Source organism: Mya arenaria, chromosome 9, assembly GCF_026914265.1.
Source record: "Mya arenaria isolate MELC-2E11 chromosome 9, ASM2691426v1".
Taxonomy (NCBI): Eukaryota; Metazoa; Mollusca; class Bivalvia; order Myida; family Myidae; genus Mya; species Mya arenaria.
In genome coordinates this window covers 41,477,429-41,504,843 of record NC_069130.1, presented here as the reverse complement: position 1 = coordinate 41,504,843, position 27,415 = coordinate 41,477,429, and the positions used below count along the sequence as shown (strand labels likewise).

At 34.9% G+C, this 27,415-nt stretch overlaps 1 protein-coding gene and 1 long non-coding RNA gene across 7 annotated transcripts in view; one reads left to right on the top strand and one right to left on the bottom strand.

The window, feature by feature from the left end:
- Positions 1–4,391: 4,391 nt before the first annotated feature.
- LOC128203333 (uncharacterized) lies at positions 4,392–17,717 on the bottom strand. Of its 3 annotated transcripts, none has more exons than XR_008255922.1 (7): positions 17,565–17,717; positions 13,151–13,237; positions 12,338–12,481; positions 11,985–12,095; positions 10,876–10,953; positions 7,402–7,514; positions 4,392–6,513 (listed from the first exon to the last, which is right to left on the bottom strand). It is a non-coding gene; the product is annotated as an uncharacterized LOC128203333 (long non-coding RNA). The 3 variants fall into 3 exon arrangements; XR_008255923.1 differs by lacking the exon at positions 17,565–17,717 and adding an exon at positions 17,310–17,415; XR_008255924.1 differs by lacking the exon at positions 17,565–17,717 and adding an exon at positions 17,383–17,415.
- Positions 17,718–20,453: 2,736 nt separating this feature from the next.
- The window catches only part of LOC128203317 (uncharacterized), a 28,317-nt gene continuing 21,355 nt past the window's right edge, over positions 20,454–27,415 (top strand). Inside the window, exon 1 of one of the 4 annotated variants that reach the window (XM_052904690.1) lies at positions 20,454–20,472. The gene's annotated coding sequence lies outside the window, so the exon portion shown is untranslated. Of the gene's footprint in view, positions 20,473–21,215; positions 21,401–21,779; positions 21,850–23,743; positions 23,773–27,415 lie in introns of those variants that run through there. The other 3 variants (XM_052904687.1, XM_052904689.1, XM_052904688.1) reach the window with 3 other exon arrangements.

Below are 27,415 nucleotides of genomic sequence, written 5' to 3'. Positions count from 1 at the left end.
CAGACGGTGCTGCTATAAAACGAATATACTGACTATAACAGACGGTGCTGCTATAAAACGAATATACTGACTATAACAGACAGTGCTGCTATAAAACGAATATACTGACTATAACAGACAGTGCTGCTATAAAACGAATATACTGACTATAACAGACAGTGCTTCTTTAAAACGAATATACTGACTATAACAGACAGTGCTGCTCTAAAACGAATATACTGACTATAACAGACAGTGCTGCTCTATAACGAATATACTGACTATTACAGACAGTGCTGCTTTAAAACGAATATATTGACTATAACAGACAGTGTTGCTCTAAAACGAATATACTGACTATTACAGACAGTGCTGCTCTAAAACGAATATACTGACTATTACAGACAGTGCTGCTTTAAAACGAATATACTGACTATAACAGACAGTGCTGCTCTAAAACGAATATACTGACTATAACAGACAGTGCTGCTCTAAAACGAATATACTGACTATTACAGACAGTGCTGCTCTAAAACGAATATACTGACTATTACAGACAGTGCTGCTTTAAAACGAATATACTGACTATAACAGACAGTGTTGCTTTAAAACGAATATACTGACTATAACAGTGCTTCTTTAAAACGAATATATACTGACCAGAATGGACAGTGCTGTTCTAAAACAAATATACTGACCAGAACAGACAGTGCTGCTCTAAAACAAATATACTGACCAGAACAGACAGTGCTGCTCTAAAACAAATATACTGACCAGAACAGACAGTGCAGCTTTAAAACAAATATACTGACTATTACAGACAGTGCTGCTTTAAAACGAATATATACTGACTATAACAGACAGTGCTGCTCTAAAACAAATATACTGACTATAACAGACAGTGCTTCTTTAAAACGAATATACTGACTATAACAGACAGTGCTGCTTTAAAACGAATATATAATGACTATAACAGACAGTGCTGTTCTAAAACGAATATACTGACTATAACAGACAGTGCTTCTTTAAAACGAATATACTGACTATAACAGACAGTGCTGCTTTAAAACGAATATATACTGACTATAACAGACAGTGGACAGTGCTGTTCTAAAACAAATATACTGACCAGAACAGACAGTGCTGCTCCATAACGAATATACTGACTATAACAGACAGTGCTGCTTTATAACGAATATACTGACTATAACAGACAGTGCTGCTCTATAACGAATATACTGACTATAACAGACAGTGCTGCTCTATAACGAATATACTGACTATAACAGACAGTGCTGCTCTAAAACGAATATATTGACTATAACAGACAGTGCTGCTCTAAAACGAATATACTGACCAGAACAGACAGTGCTGCTCTAAAACGAATATACTGACTATAACAGACAGTGCTGCTCTAAAACGAATATACTGACTATAACAGACAGTGCTGCTCTAAAACGAATATACTGACTATAACAGACAGTGCTGCTCTAAAACGAATATACTGGCCAGAACAGACAGTGCTGCTCTAAAACGAATATATTGACTATAACAGACAGTGCTGCTCTAAAACGAATATACTGGCCAGAACAGACAGTGCTGCTCTAAAACGAATATACTGACTATAACAGACAGTGCTGCTCTAAAACGAATATACTGACTTTAACAGACAGTGCTGCTCTTAAACAAATATACTGACCTGAACAGACAGTGCTGCTCTAAAACAAATATACTGGCCAGAACAGACAGTGCTGCTCTAAAACAAATATACTGGTCAGAACAGACAGTGCTGCTCTAAAACAAATATACTTACCAGAACAAACAGTGCTGCTTTAAAACAAATATACTGGCCAGAACAGACAGTGCTGCTTTAAAATGAATATACTGACCAGAACAGACAGTGCTGCTCTAAAACAAATATACTGACCAGAACAGACAGTGCTTCTCTAAAACAAATATACTGGCCAGAACAGACAGTGCTGCTCTAAAACAAATATACTGGCCAGAACAGACAGTGCTGCTCTAAAACAAATATACTGACCAGAACAGACAGTGCAGCTTTAAAACAAATATACTGGCCAGAACAGACAGTGCTGCTTTAAAACAAATATACTGACCAGAACAGACGGTGCTGCTAAAAAACAAATATACTGACCAGAACAGACAGTGCTTCTTTAAAACAAATATACTGGTCAGAACAGACAGTGCTGTTCTAAAATGAATATACTGACTATAACAGACAGTGCTGCTCTAAAACGAAAATACTGACCTGAACAGACAGTGTTGCTTTAAAACGAATATACTGACTATAACAGACAGTGCTGCTCTAAAACGAATACACTGTCTATAACAGACAGTGTTGCTTTAAAACGAATATTCTGACTATAACAGACAGTGCTGCTCTATAACGAATATACTGACCTGAACAGTCAGTGCTGCTCTAAAACAAATATACTGTCCTGAACAGACAGTGCCGTTTAAAACAAATATACTGACTATAACAGACAGTGTTGCTTTAAATGATTATACTGACTATAACAGACAGTGCTGCTTTAAAACAAATATACTGACCTGAACAGTCAGTGCTGCTCTAAAACGATATCGGGAAAAAATACAATATTAAGATAAAAATGCACTGTTTCAGACTATAAATTAGGGGAGTCTAACCCCCACCCCGGTCCAACATTTTAAGCCATTCAATTTCTGTTCTGAGGGAGGGAAGGATGTGGAAAGATTAAGCCCATGAGTTTCACGTACCCCTTCTTAAGTCAATTCCTGGATCTGCCACTGATATCTGTAATCAGATTTGTTGTTTCATAATGTTATAGTTCCTTTAAACAGTTTAAACCGTTTATGGCATCAAAATAAACAGACGCATGTTCAGTAAAAACATACTCTGTATACAACGTTCTTGTACTCCAGGGCGATGATGCTATGCAATTATATTTATCATCATCTGACTGACTGAGTAACTGCCAAAACTTTTCCGTTTAAAGAGACTCTCTCATGTTTTGGCACCAAACATATTTTTCCTCGTAATGCATCTGAAAACACTTACATGTATATTTATTTTACTCCTTGGTACTGAAATTGCAGAAATAATAGTAACCAGGTTGATTTTCTTTTATACTTCAATTGCATTTTTAAAAAACGATTAAAGTATTAAAAATTAATCTTGTTCAAGTTGGGAGCAAGCATATGGGGGTGCAGATAACACATAGAATAAAAAACGGATCGCTTATCCACTCGCCCACAGGGACTCATTCTAAGGTGTTGAATATTTTAATCTTAATGGAAGTTATTGGTTTATCACGTGATTATGTCAATCAACTGATTGTGCAACAGCCTTTTGTTGAATCGGGTTAGTAACGCATTTCAAAATTTTGGACTTCAAAGACTATATTTTAGCACATATCATCATTTATTGAAGGGTATCAGCCACCAATAGCTTGGCTTTAACACTTCATTTGATTCGCCATACTTTATTTCGTAATAACAATCTATAAAATCCAAGTAAAAGATGCATTTTCAAAACACTTAACGCTTCGCTTATATTCACTCAAAAACTCATGTTCGAAAGATTAAAAAAAAGTATGTCAAAATCATATCTTCTTTAGCGGCTGAGTTTCTTAATATATAAATCTCTTATAAATTTACCAAATAAAATTCAACATGGGTAAACAATTATAACAAATAACGTATTTTATGTATTGCAACATATTTATAAAAACATAAAGTAATTTGAATCAAATGAACATTTTCAATGTACTTTCTTTCTCCCGGAAAGTGGACATTTCATCTTACTCCAACAAGTGCGGGGTATGGTTGATTCTCTTCGTGACTGAAATCAACTTTTTAAACACTTGGTGCATTTCAAATCTAGTCCATATAAACAGCCCCTTCAGATTCTTTGACGATTGCATTTCCATGGGAGATCACTGCGTATGATAAACATACAAGTGTTGTTTAGCCACACTGTGGTTTCAATTATGTCAGGGGTGTAGCTACCCCCCTATTCATATGGATTCATAAATATGCTGGGGGGTCTAGGGGCGTGCCCCCTCAGAAAGTTTTGAAAACCATGGTGCAATCTTGTGCATTCTGGGCATTCCGATGTGCATTATTTAGTACTGGAAAATAACCAGTTTTAGATTCATGTAGTCAAGTTCGCATACTGCAACTTTGGTTGATTTTTTTTGTCAGAATCATGTGGATTCAGCCGCGTATTCACGTATAGGCGGCTACACGCCTGTATGATGTGCATATGAATGTATAATTTGGTTTAAATGATGCATCCTTAATGTAATACCTCCTTGCTGCTACACCAATAGAAACTTCATGGGATGTTAATAGTAAAAGAACTAGCACTGACGTTCCCATTTTTGTCTGAGTTATTTAAATAATAGATAACAAATTACAAGATAAACAAATTTGTTTTGACTTCTTTAATGAATTATATAAAAACATTGTACAAAGATATCATGACACTTTTAAACAATAAGTATGGTTGTCAATTAAACAGTATGCTAGCTTTAAAGATTTAGGCAAACCATTGGAATTTTACAGCGGTCTTAAAAGGTGTATTTAAAGCTGCAATCTCACCGATGGATTGTTTTGACTACCGGTACTCTTTTATTGTTCGTCTATAAATGGAGTATTTTTTTGCAGAAATGTCTAGACCCAATTTTAAGTGATATAAGACTGCTGAAAAAAGATCAGATTGCAGTTTATCATATTTATGTTTAAAAAAATGATGTTTTATGACTTAAAGCATTACGAACAATTTAATGGAAATGAACTTTTCGGCAGTTTTACCAAACATTTTTGATTGGTTCTATTGTGAATTATCTAATATGACTGAATTAAAGGAATGATAACCAAATCAGTTGATTTTGAGACAATTTTGTGTCTAAACTGACAATCTGTAAGAGTGCAGCTTTAAGTGTTGATCTAAAGCTTCATATACACATTGTTATATTGTCAATAACTGTTTAAAAGGTCTCATGTACTAAACAAGATAATAATGTTCATACAATATCTAAAATTGATTAAAATAAATAAAGTACCATTATACCTATTTCTTAATAGTGCCGTTTCTCATCTGACAATACCATTCAAAGCCATCATTTCAACAATGAATTTATTTTTAACTTTCAACTTTTCTATAGCATATGCAACAAAATATACCAAAAATACAAGCCATGAACAATATGATTGTTCAACTTGCATTATCTTTGACCTTTTGATATGACCATTTTCCAGTTTCGTCTATTTGTAAGTTGTGCCCTGAAGAATAAAGTATGACTGTATGAATCAAAAACAAGCAATAAAAACACTATAAATATGCCCCAATCCCTGTAATTTCTAATACAGTAGTACAATCAAGCAATTAAACATTTAGACCTGCACTCTCACAGATATACCGATTCCACAACTTTGTTTGTCTTGGAATGAGCAAGTTTTTGCATAATTATCTGCAAACCAATGATAAAAGATTGCTGACAAAAGATCAGATCACATATTTCATATTTCCGTTCGAAAATTAATGTTACTAACGGTTTAAGAAAAGTGCATAAAAAAACATCAATGTTTTAACTTAAATAGAAAAATCTGGAATTTTTCGCAAAAATTGGATGGTTCCAATCCAAGACATAAAATGAAAAAGGTTGTCAAAACATCCAAAGTGTGAGAGTGCAGCTTTAACGTTTGAAAGTAACTCTGTTTGCCTCGTGCCCCTAAACAGGGTTTAATTATATTATATGCCCAGTGGGCTTGTCCCTGTATATTTGATTGTATGATTGCAGTAATGGATACTGGTCTAATTATCTTCTGACAATTTTTCACCAAATTTTAAAGAAACAGAAAACACATATTAAGCTCATATAACGCTGTACAATTTAATCTCATTCATTAGGTTGAAAAAAATTCCCTAAAAAATATTAATTGTGGAGACATATCTTATTTAAATACATACAGGAAATGGCGACATCATTTACCCTTAAGTATGAAAAAGGCAGTTTCCTGATATTTGAATAGCGGTTCTTTATTTAAGCATCTCAATTCATAGCATGTATCAAGTTTCAAAGGAAACCAAATCATTGTAACGATTGTTTTCAAAATAGATTCACACTCTTGATAAACTTCTTTTCCTAGTTTCAACTTTTGAGACTTTTTGATGAGCCTGCACCTTCCCCCTCTTATGCAGTGGCTTCAAGCAATAAAGCTACCAGCTCAAGTTGCACAGCTGGTGAACAAGACTGCTGATAGTGGACAGACTGCACACTTGATGCCATGATAAATCATGTCCATTGACTTCCAGAATGAAGAAATGACGCAGCACAGAATTGATTTCAGTTGGACCTCTCTGTACTTTCATCCCCTTGTTGTAGTCAAAGACTATGTCTAAGTGTGTAGTGCGGGATCTTGAGAAGCTTTCTGCTCTTCTGATGAAGTTTGGCAGAATGTGAAACTCCTGTCTACTCATATGCCTGGACACCTGTGATCTATGTCTTCTTGTGTGTGCTCAACCATCACCTGAAGAGAATTTAGAGGAAGTTAGCGCTTGATTACAAGTCAATGTGACAAAACAAGGTCTTTCATTAATATCACCAAGAACTAGTATTCCAAGTTTCATAACTTGTATGTTAACTCAACGCAATTGAGAAGAAACTGTTTGGTAATTAATTTTAAAATATAATATACAATATTACTAATATTGAACGTGAACCAACTGACCCAAATGCCATTCTAAATATTTTTTATGTACAGAAACCTTAATCCTATTGACACAAAAGTAATCCAATTGTATGTCTTTACAAAACATTCAACAACAATATTTGTCAATTTAACTCAAAGATTGATTATTGTTTTTTTGTCAGACAAACACAGAGATGGCCCTATATATTGCTCACCTGATTTGAGAAAGGATTCTAACTTAGTTATTGTTTGGACACTTACTGGACACTTTTGGTCTGACTTTATAATGCAGCTGGTGAAAATATTAAAAGTCCCTTAATAATGGGCTTACAAAAACAAGAAAAAAATGTATTTGTTTAAAAATTACAAAGGGCTATAACTCTTACAATATTTAAGTTTGTATTGAGCGGAATAAAAGGCTTTGCCTAAAATACAACCTTAAAACTATATTTACAAGTAAAACAAAAAATCTACAAATATGTTTTTTGTATCTGTCTTTTGAGAGAGAATGATCAGAAGAAAACATCACACATTCACAATCACATTAAAAATAATTTAGTTTTTTTTTTTAAATTATATTCCATTTCAAAAACACTGCAAAAGACAAGACACTTACGTTTCAATTTCTTGATTTAATGCATTGATGATTATCAATTCTTATGAAGCGAGATGGGTCTTACACTCTTACCAGTGCAACTTGCATGTTCTTAGTTGCTCAGTTATTACCTTTCTTAAAATTCTCCTCTTGATCTGAGCCACACCAAAATGATGGGAGATGCTTTTGTAGTCTTTTCCATCGGAATGTATACCAGTAGCACCTCTGTGTTTCTGTTTGTCTCCTGAAATAGTAAAAGTTTATTGATAATAATAACATTAATAATAATCAGTGACTTTTATTGAAATTATTTTCACCGATTGTGCCTTGCACATTGGGGAACAAAGTTGACTTCTAAGGAGAAGATTTTTCCATATAGACCTATAGCAAAAAGTAGCTCCGAACCCTGGAGCAATGTTTTTTATGAATCAATATCCGGTGAAGAAAATTCATACAGGGTATTGAAACATTTTTTGCTTCAAATGAAGACTTTAAACAAAGATAACTTAACTAGCTCTTCATCATATTAAATAAAAATTAGCACAGTCTAAGCCGCACACGGAGCCCCGCATCTGATCTTTTACCAAAGTTTGATTGAGAGTTAAGTTTCACATCAACAAGTCTTCACAGGTTTATTAAAGCTGCGCTCTCACAGATTGAACATTTTGAAAAAGGTTATATTTTTTATCTTGGAATGAACCAATGTATGCGAAAATGCATGGAAACCAGTGATATAAGACTGCTGACAAAAAAATGTCTTTGAATTCCTGTCAAACATGTTCGAACCAAATTCAAACTTGGATAATCAGTGTCATTCACGATGAAATTCAGCACTTCTTGCCCAGTATATATACGTTTACTTTAAGCGGAAGGCAAATTAAAACAAACACATTTGTCCGAAAATTAATCAAACATAAATGGTAGTAGAATTGTCATTTGTTCACGTAATTTTCAAGAATCAGGTAGTGAAATAAATGTTCTCATGTTGCCAATTTAGTCTCGATCATCTAGACGCTTGTATCCGGGTCTATATTGTTCATTGACTCTAAAGAGTGGCTGCATGATTGAGACTAGCCGGTTCTTTGATAATTGTTACGATCGAAAAACACCGTTATCATTAGAAGCTCCTCGGCCATTTTTTATCGAAAACAACCTCGGATGTATTTGGACGGTTTACATACTCAAAAAGAGGTACTTTTAAGTCCGCTGCAAGTAGATCGCGTAGTAATTTTATTTAGCAGTTAAACTTTATGACTTTACTCTTGGAAATCTTACTTATGTTTGCAATAATAAACTTCACTGACAATCAATTTAAACTTATATCAATAAATACAATTCTAAAACACTTCATTTCATAAATGATATAATTCAAAAATCTACGAACTACTTCAACTGATGTACCGGCATATATCCGAGGTTGTTTTTGATAAAATGGCCGAGGAGCTCCGAATGACACGGTTATAAGGGAAAAGGCTACATTCTACTTAACAAATTAGCGCTCGTAAAAACTATTTTTTTAGATGGTGCGGGCACAAGTGATAAAAATTTTTTTTGCTTTTCTGAAGAAAAAGGTTCGGGAAATCCAATGAACAAGTTATTAATTTGGTGTGGCCTAAGCTTCCTTTTTCTAAAGAGATCACATAGAAAATATGAAAACAAATGAAGAAAAGACTCTAGAAAACATTAAATGAAGTCTAGAAATGATCAAAAGATGCTGAAAATGTATGACAGAGATCAAGATACTGAGAAAAAGAGCAGAATTTGTCAGGTATTGCTCCAACGCTAAGACAAAGACGAAGACAACTAGATACTAAATATGGTTTACAAATAAAAGAAAAGGAGAAACTAAAGAAGCAGAGACAGAGAAGAAATAAAATGAAGTGAAATGAGCAAACAACAAAGGTCCAGAAAATGCCAGACAGAATAAAAGGAGAAAGGGCAAGATAAGAAGGCATGAACACACACTGTTGAAGCAGCATCAGTACAGAGAAAACACAACATGCAAAACAATCCCTTCAGAGGGATTCCATGGCATCCACAATTAACCATCTGGTAAAGAATGCTACACCAAAGAGAAGGTCTTAAAAGAAGTCATGTTAAAGAAAATTACACTATTGGTGATGTCTGTCAGTCATAGTCACAAGAATAGTATGCGCACCAACTTAATCAGGAAAAACTTAAAAAGGCAGCTAGTATACACAAGCAATGCTAAGAATATGTGGAGTGGCAAGAAAAGACTTTGACAATTTGATTGTTTATAAATTTGGTTTTGTAGGCTCTAATGTACTCTTTCAAACATTTACAGTATTGTTTCATGCTTTACTGAAAGTACAGTTCCTCTTATTGTTAAAATGTTTACCAGGAAAAGTTAAGTTACAAAAAATTACATAATTAAACAAATATTACTTGCATTATAATTTGTCCCCTGTGCACCTTTTCCATTACATAACAAAGTACTTAACATGTATGAATTCCTGTACTTTATATTACCATTTATGATAATTTCTTATTTTTAGACTCAATATGAAGTAATAAATGTTATATATGTGATTGTTTGCTGTAAGTTGTTCTCTTAGCCACTATTTTCCATTTGCATCATTTCATGCCGTTGGATTTTGAAGAAATTGTTGTGAAAAAATGTGATACTGAAGAAATTTTGAGGAATACACTCTATCATACACCCAGAAATGTCTTAAGTTGATCACAAATAATTATTTTATAAACATAAAAGTGATTATAAATGCATATTATATGGTCTTTTAATATGTGTCCCCTGTGCACCGAAGAATAGTCCAATTTTGAAATGAAAAATTTGGCAATTGTAAGTTACAATACATTCTTGAAATTTTGTATGTGGTTAATGTAGATTTTATCCTTATTTTATTCTTGTTCTATCTACAGCAAAAACTTTGTTAAGTTACAATTTATTTTTGGTTTCAAATTTAGACAAAATGTGATTATTTTTTATTTTTTATTTTTCAACTGAGTAATTATGCATATGACTTACTGATTATATGATTCAGAAAAAGCATATGATTTATTCCAGGTTCTTGACACTTTTATATATCACCCGTATTGTTGGAAATGTTTGCAATATTTGGATTTAAGGTCGAAATATTTTTTTATTTGTATTTCCTGATACTTTCCCAAAGCTATTTCTGTGTAATTTGAAGTATTTATTTTAATGTAAAATAGGTGAAAATCATGAAAACTGGGTTAGAATTTTCAACCCCTATGTCACACTTTTGCCTCATTATTTTGAAAAGCACCCATATATCTATCGATATATCACTGGTAGTCTTACACAGGGGGAACATTATAAAGTCATTTAACGATACAAACAAGACGATGTTCTATTGAATGTACAATAGTAGTACCGGGGTAATATGCAAATAGTTATTATCTCAAGAAAAGGACATCAAGACCAGTTCATTTACCAGCATCTGACAGTCAATAATGGTTCTAAGTTTAAAGAGCATAATTTCCATTTTATTGTTAGTTTAAACATTATATATTTAACAACAGTTGTGAAGAAGGAGTTATCATTATATAAGATTATATAATCTGGCAGTGGTTAAAAATGTAAATGGAGACCAGTTTTTAACCTGTTATTGAACAAACTGTTATGTTGGCAGGACTGTCCTCCTCAGCAATGCAAAGAACAGCAATGACTGGCTGGCACTCTGTAAAATGGCGATTAAAACATTATGTCCAATTAAAACTGTCCCATTCTAAACATTCCATCAGCAATATATATAAATGAGCTGTGCTATGTGAAAATGTGTCTTGGGAAGTTGACATCATTCCATATAATGATGTCATAAAGATGAGCAGAAGACATTACTTACTATGCAGTAAAAGTTCTTACTTTAACAGTAAAGAAATCTTTTTTTGAAAAAATTAATCAAAGTGAGCTCTTTTATGTCATGTTTCTAAAGTACCATAAGTCTTGTACACATCTATGTTACATAAATAATTAATAAACAGGAATAAAATGAGGAGTTGTGTACACACTAATTCCTCCTTATGTACTGTGTAACTCAAGAAAAACAATCCATAATTCTAGTAAATCTCTAGAATTCCCTTACTTTTCTCACTGTACAAAAATGAATGAGGAGTTGCAAACAAGCAAGGCCATAAAACTTTTGCTATTTAAACTGTACCGCAACAGCAATTTAAAGACAGTGATACTCATTGATGGAATAGACACCTAGACAGCTACATTTTCTGAGAAATGGAGATCAGACTTAATTCTCCAGAGATAATTTATAGATTTATTTGAAATAAAGAACATGTTACAGTGTTTGTGTTAAACTTGTTACTTATCCCTGATTTAACACAATCATTACCTTCAAAATGGTGATAAAATAAAAACAAATATACCTTATTAAACACTGTTTACTATCACATCTGTACCCCCCACACCTTCTTACATACTTAAGCGGCTCTTACCAAAGTAAAGAATAAAAGGTCCACAAGGCCAATTATAAACCATGAACCATGAGAATCCTGTTTACTAATTTGATTTTAAATCACCCAAAAGGCTTTCTACACATAATGGTTCCTTAATTTAAATCTAGTCTCCAAAGGTGTCACAGTTGTGATATCATTGAAAGACTTGAGATATGTTATTTAAAAAAATGACGAAAGGAATGCTTAAACGCAGAAGTCTGGCCGGGTATACGAGCCTGGAAATAAATATGCAAAAGCTCACCATGCTGCTAAGGAGTCTTCTATAATTCCCGACCCCAGTTCAGCTGGAGATGTTGATTTCACATGGCTGGAAAACCGGCCCGGTGCACCCAAGCTACAACATCGGCAGTATCTGCAAGAGGAGGGTGTAAATCTGGGAAAACGCATTTATAATCAATTTGCGAAAGTTCTTATCCGTCATAAGTAGTGAACATGTGGCTTATAGAACATCTGAAATGAAATTTAATGAAGGAGACAAGGTTCGGCCTGGGATCTAAACCTGGATTTTGATGCTGAAATTGTAAGTTTTGTTCAAATGAAGTATAAACTTAAAGTGAGTACAGAGATATCTTGAAGCCCAGATTTATCACTTACCTGAAGTTTGTAGGGCTACAATTGAGAGCTTTGCTGTAAACTGCAGGAACTGTCCACATGAGCCTTTTGTCTGTTAGGGGAATGGTGGCATAGGTGATTGGTGGTACCACTCTGCATTTCTTATCCACACACAACACAATGTATCTGAAAATGACAGAGAATGGCCATGCACTTATGAAAGCTATGCTAGAAATACGTCGTTATGAGTGTATCAGATGACATTTCCACACAGAAATTATGAGGCCTCCAGTACAGCAGTACTGACATCAATGACGAAAACATATATACCTGTCATGGAGCTGTGCTGGTTCTGTGGCGTCAAAACCACTGCAACTGGGCAATTCACTACAAACATCTTTTCAGAAAAACAACCAATACTAGGTAGCCTTTGTCACCCAGTGAACACCCAGGGCATCTTGTTAATTTGAGCATCTATTTACTTAGAAGTACAATGTAGCTTCATTAAGATCTCAAATTAACAAAAAAGTGTATCCGAAAGTTTACAAATTGTAACTTTTAGGCGGGCTGCGAGCAGATACTTTCAAGGGCAGAAATCTCGCAGAAGTTTGAAAAAGATTATGCAAAGCTCTAGCTTGATGATTTTAGCCCAATTTTAAAGTGTTACTCTGTAACACGGTGGTGTAAATTTAATCAAACATCAATATAGTTACACAGGAAAATAAGAAATGGCTTATATGAAGCATGCACATACTCACACACCTTTACCGCCCAACATTTGGATATGGTCTCACACTTATTCATTTACACAAACTCACAATCAATCAATCAATTAATCAATCAATGCACACCCACCTGGAAAGGTACAACATCCTTTGGAAGAGATGAATCTTGCAGTCTGGTAGACGGTTGCTGACTTAACTTTATTGGCCCAAGTAGCAACTGCAATTAGATAAACATGTTGATGTTTGCACTAAAACAAAGCTTAGTAATAATAATTGAGTAAAATTAGACATTCAGCCTGTTGGCTGGGGTAACATATCTAAATCCCCAAATGGATGATAAGCGAAACACAAATTGTATTGCGTGTCCAGAGGGGGTCCCAAGTATATCTTGACGCGACTTACCTTTGCCGCCTTGTGTTTTTGTTCACAAAGCCGGCACACACAGTTCATTCTCAGTTTGCATGTTATGTACTGAAAAGTTCCAGCTTTCCATGACACTCTCAATAAACCTATCCATAAATCAAAACAAATAAACAAATAAACTACCAGGTAATTATGGAAATATAAATGTCATTTTTACTTAAATTATTGATAAATACAACTTATATTGCAGTCAAACTGGATAAAATATCAGAAAAAAGTGTCCTGTTCCAAAAAGTGTGTTTTGAAATTGCAGACAATAGTCCAAAGACCAAGAATTTAAGTGTTCAGACAGGGGCAGGCAAATCTTTAAAAAAAATGTCAAAATTTTAAAACTTAAATAAAACTAAAATTATACAAACTTTATATAAATCATGTGTAAACTTGAAATGAACAAGAATACAATGTACACATAATAAAATGCTACCTGAGAGAAAAAAAAATTAAGAAATACTTGAAGGGGTACTGCGACCCGCAAGCATTTCATCGTGGGCCGACACCTTTAAACCTTTTTCCCGCACATTAATTAAACACGTCTTATGTTTTGTCAGTGCCGGTTTTGATGACCAGTATAAATCCAAAAGCAGTTTTTCTGCCAATATTTACCCAAATGATTTGAATGAATGCTTAACAAGAAAGTGCAATGTACACAATCAAATAAAGTATTTAGTGTTCCAGAAATAATGAGCAATCTGAAATCTGACCCCTTACATTCCTTAAATATTCACAAAGTGTTAAGTTCTAATTCAAGCAACAATAATCATATTCAAGCAGAATAATTTCAAGCAAAAATGAACAAGAAAATAGAAACCAACTGATATTTATTGTATTTTCAAACGTTTCATCCGTGTTTCTTTGTTATCTTTTTATGATTCAAATGGTAAAAAAATGGTGCAAATGTGAGAAGCTCTGAAAAAGAAAACTGATATTTTAATAGAAATAGTGATGAAATCACTGACATTATATTTATTTAGCAACTAAAGCAACAGACCAACCAGACCTACCAGTATGCTAATCTATATTTAACTGCTAAATTTTAAAAACCCAAAACATACAGATAAGATTTGTAGCGCAGTTGTTTACATTGTGTGATTTAAATGCATATATTTTTGTTGGTGATTAGTTTAAATCCAACTGAAGCAATCTCTTATCAATATAAACCTTAGTTCATCCAACAAATTAAATATTTGAATGTTAGAAGATTTGTTTTCAGAAGATCAGCAATAATGTTTTTTCTTTAATTGTCTCAATGAAAAATGTAATGATCAAGTTCATAAGCGCTATTTTATCTGAGAATTTCCCTCGGTGTGAACCGCTTACTGTGTCCAAGTTATCCAAGCTGGATCTAAGACATTACTACAATATGGGCAATTTGCTCTGCCATTTTTATAGATAAGACCAAAAAAAAATTGTTTGTTTAGGGTAACCTTCCCAAAATTTCTAGGTAGGGTAGGTCGGGATTGTTTTTGATTTTTTTTCAAAATTTGTCGTAAGTTCAGAGTGTTTTCTTGCACATGGCAGTCTTTCCTACATTACTGTCATTGCCTGACTTTGTTTTATCATATAAACAATAATTCTGATTAAAATCTGCAATTATCCGCCCTTCGTAACTCTCTATTCGCTAACGAATATTTTTTTGCTCAGAAACGGAAAAAAATAGTTAGGGTTGGCGCATTTTTATAGGTAGGGTCGGGTTACCCGAAACAGAAATATTTTTTTTTTTAGGCCTAATTGTGTATTCCAAAGGTATTTTTTTGGTACATTGAACTCACAACAATATTTGAACTCCTGACGTCCAGCACCGCAGTCAGATTATCTAATCCAACCACTATGCCATTGCATGCTCTTTACTGAACGAAAGATAAATGAATACTCACAATTTTGAACAGTATTTTTTTGGTCACAGATAGCGACCTTTTAATTTTTAGAAAATTTGTTATCTGATGATCCTGTAAATTTTGTGTGGATAGACTAAATACTGTTCGAATTTAGCAAATCAAAACTAACATTTTGGGTTTTTTCAGAGTAGACCCTAAAATATCAATTTTGATTTATAAGTATGTAGATTTGTTCAAAAGCTCTGTACAGTTTACTTTACTTGTTAAGTTATCCAATTTCTGTAAATAAAAATTACTAAACTTGACTATAAAATACTGTAGAGGGGCGTGTCGTAAAGTTAAGAAAAAAATCCAAATAATGCAACAGTCAATTGCAGCATGGGCCCCCAAGGTCCTGCTAATAGCGGGGACTTTGACTTCCGGTCCAGCCAATCCCAGGTAAAATTCCCGCTCTGCACAGACAAACTGCTGGTAAAAGCCCTGTCAAATGAATTATGGTCATTTCGTAACCTTTCCATTTCGTAACCGCTCATTGTTGGTCATTTCGTAACCATAATGTCAGTCAATTCGTAACCGTTAAGAAATCAAATGGTCATATCATAACTGTTGACTCCTATATGAGGAATTATTTTAATACCATTTGAGTTTACAAAATAAGTTTACTGCAAGTATAAAACATAAAAATTTGAAGTTAAATCTAGTAGTTGTATTCCTTCTTTATTCCTAATAGTGAAGTGCGATTTGCCAATAAACTCTGAAACTATGACAAATAGAAACATTCAAACTAGCTATTTTTTATGTTGCAAGGAAATATTATAAGTAGGCTGAATATTAAATGTAATATTTTTTTAATTCATAATGTTTTACCATTGAGAGGAATTGTGACCTTAAGCCAATATTTTTTAATATATAGACCATATGACTTTAGACTTTCATTTTTTTAATTTGCATAGAAGTATTGTAAAATGTAGTGAGTTTGCTGAATGAGAGTATGCTCTTTTTATATGCTTATTGTATTAAAAATGTGCTGATATGTTTAGTTTTGTATCTTGTTATTGGAAATTAATACCATAACTAATAATTTTAGGCTGTTTTTTGTCGGTTTCGGATATAAAGTATGCAGAATATGGATCAAATGAGAAAAGAACAAAATTTTGTTCGTTTTAATGAAATAGGTCAAGAATGACCCTTTATCATTAATGTAAACGTAATTTTACTCAAAAATACATCGCGATCAGTCTTAAATTATTGTTTATAATTAAGCAAAATGTAAGAGAATAATTAACATATTTTGGTAGTATAACAAATCATTTCTAATTTACCATGATATATATATATGTAATTACTATTGAGTATCATAAATTATTGGCTTGTTACTAGCGAGAATATGAGTAATGTCTCCCAATTGCTGTCTTGGTTGCTGTGCAATATACATCCAGGTTCAAACAATACACTTAATGAGGTGCTAAGTGTACTATTTATCACCTTGTTAAATGGTTGTTACCATATGACCAATTGATTTCTTGACAGTTACGAATTGACTAACAGAATGGTTACGAAATAACCAAGATTCAGCAGTTACGAAATGGTAAGTTTACGAAATGACCAGATCCCCGTCAAATGCCCCTGGGGACATCCTAGGTTAGGCCCATTCCCCGTTTTCGGCGCAAAATCAATAACATCGCATTCACTCAGCACTGCCAGTCCACCTGGAAGGTAAAAACATGGCCCATTTCCCCTGCTATCCCCGGTATAAACAAGACCTGGGGGCCATGGTTACAATTGACTGGTGCATAACTGTGGCAGAATAAGGGAATTATTTTATCGTTGCATTTATTATCAAATATGAGAATTTAAGACACATGCAAAAAGCCACAATACGAATGGGTGATAGTGCTATTCATAGGTGATGAATATGACTAATGACATGACATTGACAAACAAAATGTAAGGCATTTGTATCCTTTCGTCTTTTATTTATTAAAATCTGAGATGTTAAGGGAGAAAATCCCTTTATAGATTGGAACATACCAAATAATAATAAGCGACGATGTAGTGCCTAGTGGTAAACCATGTTTGCTAGAAATCAATCGAAAATACAAACCAAAATCAGTCACTGTGGCCAAAATTATACCGGATGTTGATTCTAGTGATTTAGTTTCGGATAGACAAAATCCGGATAACTCATTTGCTTTTCATCCAAAGGGTGGACGATTTATACTACAGTACAAAAGTCATAAACGAAATAAACGAAAAAAATGTTGAATATGTATTTTAAACACTTACCAAGTTACCATTCTCTTTCCGTAAGAGATGTACGCCATACTGCATAATTGCACGGAGACGGTACCACGGAGATACCCGAAAATTTCCGTTATATTCCGGAAAGTTAAATTTCTGTATACTTGAAAATTTGGATGATGCCGTGATGGTACACGAAATATCGAATTTCCTTATTTCTGTTTTTTTATGGAATGAAACTTCGGGATAGTGTACAATAGGCTTTAAATAAAGTAAAACAAATGAAAAATGCTTAGTATATAGCTATTTTTGACCAAAATTATGATTTTTTCCCTGGTCGCCTTAATAGCTATTTTTATGGATACACAAATATACTCACACAAAAGTTTAAGAATATTTTTTTAATATTAAAAGAGAATAAGATTTAAAACAATGAAATGATAAACATGAAAGCTTATCAACTTTCTGTCTATGGACATTTTTATTGACATTTGATACATCAAATCTGGACTGAAAATATTAAGGAGACCAATTTTTGTCGCCTTAATCCAGCGGTCCCCATAATGCCTAGATTAATATATATATGGGCACCTTAATATCTGTAGTAGATAATAAATACTTGTATGTGTTTCTCAGAAAATATACAATGCAATTCAAGACTTAGCTCATACAAAGGCATGAAAGGCAATCAACTGATAGCTTGCTGGGCGGCTATTCTCCTTCCCCCTCCACAACATTGAAACAAAGGCATGAAAGGCAAACAACAGATAGCTTGCTGGGCGGCTATTCTCCTACCCCCTCCACAACATTGAAACAAAGGCATGAAAGGCAATCAACTGATAGCTTGCTGGACGGCTATTCTCCTCCGCACTCCACAACATTGAAACAAATGCATGACAGGCAATCAACTGATAGCTTGCTGGGCGGTTATTCTCCTCCCCCTCCACAACATTGAAACAAAGGCTTGAAAGGCAATCAACGGATAGCGTGCTGTGCGGCTATTTCCTTCCCCCACCTCCACAACATTTAAACAAAGGCATGAAAGGCAATCAACTGATAGCTTGTTGGGCTGCTATTTTCCTCCCCCTCCACAACATAGAAACAAAGGCATGAAAGGCAATCAACGGATAGTGTGCTGGGCGGCTATTCTCCTCCCCCTCCACAACATTGAAACAAAGGCATGACAGGAAATCAACTGATAGCTTGCTGGGCGGCTATTCTCCCCCCCCCCCCCTCAGGAACATTGAAACAAAGGCACGAAAGGCAATCAACTGATAGCTTGCTGGGCGGCTATTCTCCCCCCCTCCACAACATTGAAACAAAGGCATGAAAGGCAATAAACTGATAGCTTGCTGGGCGGCTATTCTCTCTCTCTCTCTCCCCCCCCCCCCCCCTCCACAACATTGAAACAAAGGCATGAAAGGCAATCTACGGATAGCTAACTTGGCGCCGGTGGCTTGCCTCCCCCTCCACAACGTTGACACAGAGGCATGAAAGGCAATCAACTGATAGCTTGCTGGGCGGCTATTCTCCTCCCCCCTCCACAACATTGAAACAAAGGCATAAAAGGCAATCTACGGATAGCGTGCTGGGCGACTATCCTCCTCCCCCTCCACAAAATTGAAACAAAGGCATGAAAGGCAATCAACTGATAGCTTGCTGGATGGTTCGCCCCCTCCTCCTCCACAACCGTGATAAAAAGGCATGAAAGGAAATCAACGGATAGCTAACTTGGCGCCGGTGGCTAGCCTCCCCCTCAACAACGTTGAAACAAAGGCATGAAAGGCAATCATCTGATAGCTAACTGGGCGGCTAACTCGCCAGCACCCTCGGCCCACGCCACAATTCACACAGTTCTACACAGTGCAAGCAATGGTTTTTACAGATTGAATAGTTTTGTTGTTTAAATGGGAAAAAGGCTGAAATAAATAAGGAAAGTATAACATAAAACTCACATTCCGTAGGGTAATCTTACTTGGATGGAGAAAATGCTGATCAATATCTAGTCCATAATGAATACATGCATTAAACCAGATGTATTATTTTATGCATGAACTATATATTTTGATTATGCACCAGTCAATTGTAACCACGACCCCCCCCCCACCCCCAGGTCCGGGGGTATACCGCGGATAGTCGGGGAAATGGGCCGTGTTTTAACCTTCCACGTGGCCCCGCAGTGCCGGGTGAATGCGGTGGTTTTGTCTTCCAGCCAAATATAGCGGGGAATGTGCCTTACCTAGAGTCCCTTTGGGTGCGGGAGCATTTGGCGGGGATGTTACCAGCAGGCCGTCTCCGCAGGGCAAAACTTTACCCGGGCTTGGCTAGGTCGAGAGTCAAAGTCCCCGCTTTTCCTCGGACCTGAGGGGGGGGGGGGGGGGCGTGGTTACAACTGACTGGTGCATTAAGTACTAGTGTACTGTCGTATCCATTTACTGAGTGCTCCTGATATAGAAGTTCACGGACATCTAAACATTTAAATGCGGAAATATTTCGATATTTAAATAAATATCTTTTCTGAAAAAAGAACATGCAATGTAACAACACGAATCCATTTCTTGTTGTTTTGACAGTACTGCGCGCCTTCTTTACGCGGATTAAAAATGGTGTTAATTGCCGGCGACCTCATCACATTTCGTATACAGTATCCTTACTACTATTTAGGATGTATATCTCGTAGCTTGCCGGAGAAGGCCGAGTTGTTACGACTTGGCCGAAGTGTTCGGAATGTTTTCAATAAGTTTCGAGAAGCCAGGCAGAAACGATGTAAACCCTACGGCTCACCCAGCCACCCAATGAGAGCGACAGAAGGCCAATTATGAGTGTTTATGTGGTCTATTTTGAATCTTTCTGGAGAAGGCCGGGTTGTTAGGGTTGACGCCCACGTGTATTCGCGCATGCGCTTTGTTTAATATTCGTCACGTATTCGGTTACTAGGATAGCGGCCGTGAATGTGAGTTTTCATTTTTTTAAACACAATTAAACAACTTTTCAGATCAGCATCACATTATTTGTTTAATCAGAGACATCAAAAAATGAAAAACCATATTTACTGAGTTTAATATTTGAAAATCATGTTTCATTTTACCTATTTTTCATGATCCTGTTTCGACCTGTTTAATACGCTGTTAACTGCTTTCGTTTTACGTGTATGTATACTGCTCAAACCTTGAAAGTCAAGAGTGTTCGGAATGTTTTCAATAAGTTTCGAGAAGCCAGGCAGAAACGATGTAAACCCTACGGCTCACCCAGCCACCCAATGAGAGCGACAGACAGCCAATTATGAGTGTTTATGTGGTCTATTTTGAATCTTGCCGGAGAAGGCCGGGTTGTTAGGGTTGACGCCCACGTGTATTCGCGCATGCGCTTTGTTTAGTATTCGTCACGTATTCGGTTACTAGGATAGCGGCCGTGAATGTGAGTTTTCATTTTTTTAAACACAATTAAACAACTTTTCAGATCAGCATCACATTATTTGTTTAATCAGAGACATCAAGAAATGAAAAACCATATTTACTGAGTTTAATATTTGAAAATCATGTTTCATTTTACCTATTTTTCATGATCATGTTTCGACCTGTTTAATACGCTGTTAACTGCTTTCGTTTTACGTGTATGTATACTGCTCAAACCTTGAAAGTCAAGAGTGTTCGGAATGTTTTCAATAAGTTTCGAGAAGACAGGCAGAAACGATGTAAACCCTACGGCTCACCCAGCCACCCAATGAGAGCGACAGACGGCCAATTATGAGTGTTTATGTGGTCTATTTTGAATCTTGCCGGAGAAGGCCGGGTTGTTAGGGTTGACGCCCACGTGTATTCGCGCATGCGCTTTGTTTAGTATTCGTCACGTATTCGGTTACTAGGATAGCGGCCGTGAATGTGAGTTTTCATTTTTTTAAACACAATTAAACAACTTTTCAGATCAGCATCACATTATTTGTTTAATCAGAGACATCAAGAAATGAAAAACCATATTTACTGAGTTTAATATTTGAAAATCATGTTTCATTTTACCTATTTTTCATGATCATGTTTCGACCTGTTTAATACGCTGTTAACTGCTTTCGTTTTACGTGTATGTATACTGCTCAAACCTTAAAAGTCAGAAGGGTTCGGAATGTTTTCAATAAGTTTCGAGAAGCCAGGCAGAAACGATGTAAACCCTACGGCTCACCCAGCCACCCAATGAGAGCGACCGACGGCCAATTATGAGTGTTTATGTGGTCTATTTTGAATCTTGCCGGAGAAGGCCGGGTTGTTAGGGTTGACGCCCACGTGTATTCGCGCATGCGCTTTGTTTAATATTAAGAAATGAAAAACCATATTTAGTGAGTTTAATATTTGAAAATCATGTTTCATTTTACCTATTTTTCATGATCCTGGTTCGACCTGTTTTATACGCTGTTAACTGCTTTCGTTTTACGTGTATGTATACTGCTCAAACCTTGAGAGTCATTTTCCCATTAAGACCTCAAAATAAACAATTAGGTATAGATAATTATACATACTTGTTAAAGAGGAGGAAAATAATAGATAAGTAATTTACTAAGGGAATACGGCTTAGAGTTAACAAAATACTTTATGATTATATCGCACACAATTATGGATTCTACTGGCTTTAATACTGTACTCATTCATCCATAACGGTTGCACAAATGTGATGAATATATTAAATAAGACTTGATTATCATACATGTATTTATACATATATTATACGAATTGTCATTCTATATGACAAAAGTATTGCATTTCGGTTCAATTTATGTTTTATGTTATTTTTTTTATATATTAGGAAACCATTTATTTCATTCACCTTTGTGATAAACCATCTTAATTGGTATCCCAGTGCAAACCTATTTATAGGCTGTGAATCATATAAACACATAATCATCAATTTGATGTATGATTATTTAGATATTAACACTGGCTCTGAGAGTTCAAATGCTGTAGGCATGAAAAGGGTGATTTGACTTTTTTTAGATCACCTGAGTACAAAAAATGCCTTCAAATTCACATTTACATTATGATTTTATGAACGTTTTTAAATAAAACAGTCTTTTAATTTGCAGAAATAAAACTTCATACAATTAACACGCTATGTCCTTAATATTGTATCACATTTTGTCTTCGTCAGGATGGCTTCTATTCTAATTGACCGTTGGAACAATTTCGTCAAAAACAACAACAAAGTCTTTCATTTCCGAAGACGTCTAATTTATTGCTCCCTTATTTAAATATACATGAAACACATGCATATAAATTAACGGGTTCATATCGGCGCAACGCAGTGTCTCTTTGGAAGCAAAACAATTATTATTATCATGTCTGCGTAATTATAATCAGCGTTTTATCTTCTCAGTAAATAAATAATATCAGCTTTTAAATAGCAATGTAACTGTAGAATATATTTAGTTTGTGTTTAAATAGTGCCTACCAGTTTTGGAATTACGTATGGCGTTGCCATTTTAGGATTTCTAAGAACTTGTCGTGTAAGAATGTAAATGGTTGAGTGATCAAAAATATAAGATATCCACTGGTGGTGGTGTTGGTAGTTTATACTCCGGGTTCCGGCGTGAGCACATTGAAGGGTCCTGTACATGCCAGGGGCAGTGGTACAGTGCGAATGGTCGTAGAAAGGATTTCATAACCAATCACAACAGAAGTGACCTGGTCCGCCAGATATCCACTGCCTGATTGCGCCGCCTTATATACTCGACGGTCGGTTTGGATTTTAGGAATTAGGAATTCTGAGCAATTAAAAAGTCTTTAGGAAATTACCAGCCAATGGCATCGGTGCTTGGAATTCCTAACCCTAGAAGGCAGTACTTCGATCGAGCAAACAACAACAATTTTATGCATAAATATCGAGTTCAACATACAAATATTAACAAAGGGCAGTAACTGTCGTCATGGAAATATCAATTTAATGCTTTGTGACCTTGGTTCATTTGCAAAAGTCACAATCAAAATAATTTTCATAACCTTGGACTTCGGAGTTAGGAACGCGCGGTTGTTACAAAATAGTTCAAATACATATCAGTTCAGAGTAATGCATTATGTGATGCATCTGTTGAATTACGATTTGCTATTAACAAATAACATTGTAAGACAGTTTAAAATTACATTAAAAGTTATAAATAACATTCATGTTCTGAAAATGAACCGATGTATCATACCGCACTTGCAAGTTCCCAGGTCTCAAAATGGCGGAAATGACAGTTCCATGACAACTTTAGGAATTCCTAAAATCGGTAACTACTTCGAATAAACGTTATTTCACAAGATAAACTATGAATGATTACTTGCATACACTTGCATTGTATTATATTATTTGTGGATTAACATGTATACATAGTGTTTATGAAAATGAAACAGCAATTAAAGATGCACTTTTGCAGAGTCAAAATGTCAATGCAGTAATTTATTACAATATTTTGTAACATAATCGCATTTACCATTAATTATTCTAACATGTCATCAAATGTCATGTCAAAAAGTAGGGAGGGAGATTCTTTATTTCCTCCAATATGAAGAGACATGACACATGATAATCAGAACATATACAAAGAAACATACAGTACAGTCTTATAGAATAATCAGAACATATACAAAGAAACATACAGTACAGTCTTATAGAACAAAAATTTACATAAATGTTATTTGATAAACATATAAATCAGGTAAGAAGGATAACTATAAATAATACAATGAATAATACTGTATTATATCAATGCATCTACACATAATAAAAAAGGACATAGTAATTGTTTCTGCCCAGGAAACGGACTCGGGAGTAATTCTATAGGTTAATCTTTCGTCACATTATCGAGTTAAAATAAATTTATATCTACTCATCGAATCTGTGATTGGTGGTTGAAATTATATTTTTGCCCAATGGGATGACAGTATTTTTAAAAATCTGCAGTACATTTATTAAGGAAATTATCAGTCAGCGGTTATAGGGGCTGGACCAGTAGGCAAAATATAGTCTCGAATACTAAGCTGGTTTAAGGGTTGTTAGTATGGATTTACCAAACCAAAGAGCTCTGCGACTGCATCTCATTAAATTGTTTATTTTGGTAAACAATATAATAACTGTGAACCATTACAAAGGTTATTACTTCAATAATTTTATGTGTATATTAAGGCCAGAGTTTTTTTATATTTCGTTTTACGGGAGCGCCGTACCTAAATATTGCAAAACCCAAAAAAGAAAAAGATTCAAATTCCTAAATTTATTTTTATTTTTTCCGCCGCCTGTTTCTTCGATCTCCGATAGAAAATAAAATTTAGTGTTATTTAACCTTATGCTAATTTCACAACAACAAAAATTATCGCGCACAATTTCCAAGATGGCGGAAACCGGCACTTCTTGCTTATTGTTTCAACTGAAATATGTTTCATTGTTTTGTGATATCACATGCATATTATATCCTGGATGTACCAATTACCGGTGTAATAAGCAACTATCCAATGGAATTTTGGCCAGGTTACATGCAAGCTTCTTTAAATTTCACTCATATTTATGAAAAATCATTTTGCCATTAGTAACAATAAGTTTTGTATACCAGAGAACACAATTTTTGATTTCTAGTCGCCTTTTGTTTACCGACCGTGGCCGCCATCTTGGATTTTTTAGTTACCAATTAAGGATTAAAATTCGACATGTTGCATTTTATCGGGGTATGGTATGCAATGGGGCTGTTCAAAATGGGTGGAGTTCGTTACATTCATTTAAATCTACATTTCTGCTAAAATAAATTGATTATTCCAGAACATTTTCTCTTTTCTTTCTCTCGTTGTTCTCAACGGTGGGTAAATTAGAACAGCTATCGTAACCTAATTGTATACGACAATGAATGCACAGATAAAATAGTTCCTTATTTATATGTTTATTTTCTATCTTTTCAAGGTCAAGAATATTATGAATACGTATTTTTGCATACAATGTGTGTTTTCGTTCCGTTATCGTGGTGTATTAAAACGCAAAAAAACCCCGGCGTTATCGGTAGAAAACGGTCATTATTCAGTAAATTCACGTGCCGTTAATGCCCGGGTTTTTGTTTTACATATGCGCTTTCAGGGCCCACATCATAACAATGAAGGCTGAGCGACCTGGTTTCTGACCGAAAGTTGGTCAACGATGCAAACTTTTGCACAAAACAGGGTTCGAATTTAACTTTGAGGAGCACTCGCAAAATTTTGCGAGTGCATTTTGAGGCAACTCGCAAAATGAAAAATCAACTTGCAATTATATTATTTGCTTTATTCCCTTATAATTTTATGAATATTAAAAAGTATCAATCTTGAGTGACTCGACAACTAGAACTTGTTGATGGCTTATTCTATTTGGAGGGTACGGAAAGACTCATCAGATGCTGGCAGCTTTTTGATAACAGAGCTGTCCAATAATTTGACATTGTTTACCCTCGCCATCGGGTAATTTAAAACCCATTCAACAAGCACGCTACAGATTTCATTAAGCCTATAGTATTAAAAACAATAACATTATAAATTTAAAATAAATAAAAGCAACAGTAAATGTAGCGTGATGCTTGGACCATGAAATATATCGATCAACGAAGTCTATTCATTTTGACAGTTGGGCGGAAATATGTTCAAAGGTTGATGGGATTTACATATAGTGCGCGAAAGCGCTAAATTTAGCCAATGGTCGAGCTAGGTGATTACGTCATTTGAATTCACTTTGTTTTATGCACGCCTAGGAGCATCCCGGAAAGATTCGAGATAAAACTCGGCCTTTTCCGTATTTGTTCTATTTTTGAAAACTTACTAGAGCGTGACTCCGTACTGTCTTCTTTATACTGGTAGGCTGTTTACACTCGACTACGTAGCGGAGTTAGTTCATGTTTAATCTACTTTCCTTTTAACATTTTGTGGTCTAGAAAAAGCCACTCGCAGAATTTTGCGAGCTTGAATAAAAGTTACTCGCAATTTGCAAATGTCGCTCGCATTTTGCGAGTATGCGAGTCTAAATTCGAACCCTGCAAAAACATATTTTAGAATATATAATGTAGCTGCATACAAATACCAAAACAGGAAATTAACCACAAAAGTCATATAACTTACATATTTTCTGCTGAGTTGTCTTTTCCTGGAAAGCTGATGTGTTTACCAAATAGTTTTTTCTGCAGTTGTTTTGACTATTAAAAACACTAAATTATGTCTAAAACGACTAACTCCTCCGAACTTTTAGTTATTTCTGTCGATTTTATTCAGAACATACGACTTATATGGACATGATTCCACTATGTCGTATGCAATGAACAAAGATTTCAAATATTTTTTCTCTGATGCAGAAGATGCTGTACATTTTATCAGAACATGTTTACAAAATTTTCAGGCTTAAATTAGTTATTAAAACAAATAATGGTTAAAGTAGGACTGAATAGGTAATTAATTGATTACCCAAAAGGTATTGTGTGTAAATAATCCCAGTAATCCAGTCACTTTTCGAAAAACAACACTTTCAAAACGAATGAACACTGCAAAAAATGGCGTCGAAACAAAATGCAGCTGCCGAGTTATGTTGCGGCCCGAATCGAGCTTAATGTAAAACTTTTTCAATGACATCACTCATGACGTCATACAAGCACCCGTTATAGAGGTTATTTTGAACTAACTGTTTTTGCATTTTCGTGACATTTAACAGCATTTTTAAACACAAACGTTTCTTCAACTGTTCCATCCATCATGAATTTATCTACATTAAAATCAATCAAATAATCGTTGCTTATTTTGTTTTAACTGCTTTACTGCAGATTTCAGTTTTGCATGTTGCCAATAATTGTACTACGATTTCATTAAAAAAAATAGTTCCGTAGTAAATATGCCCCGCCCCTTGGTATTATTGCGCCCAATGACAGGACAGAA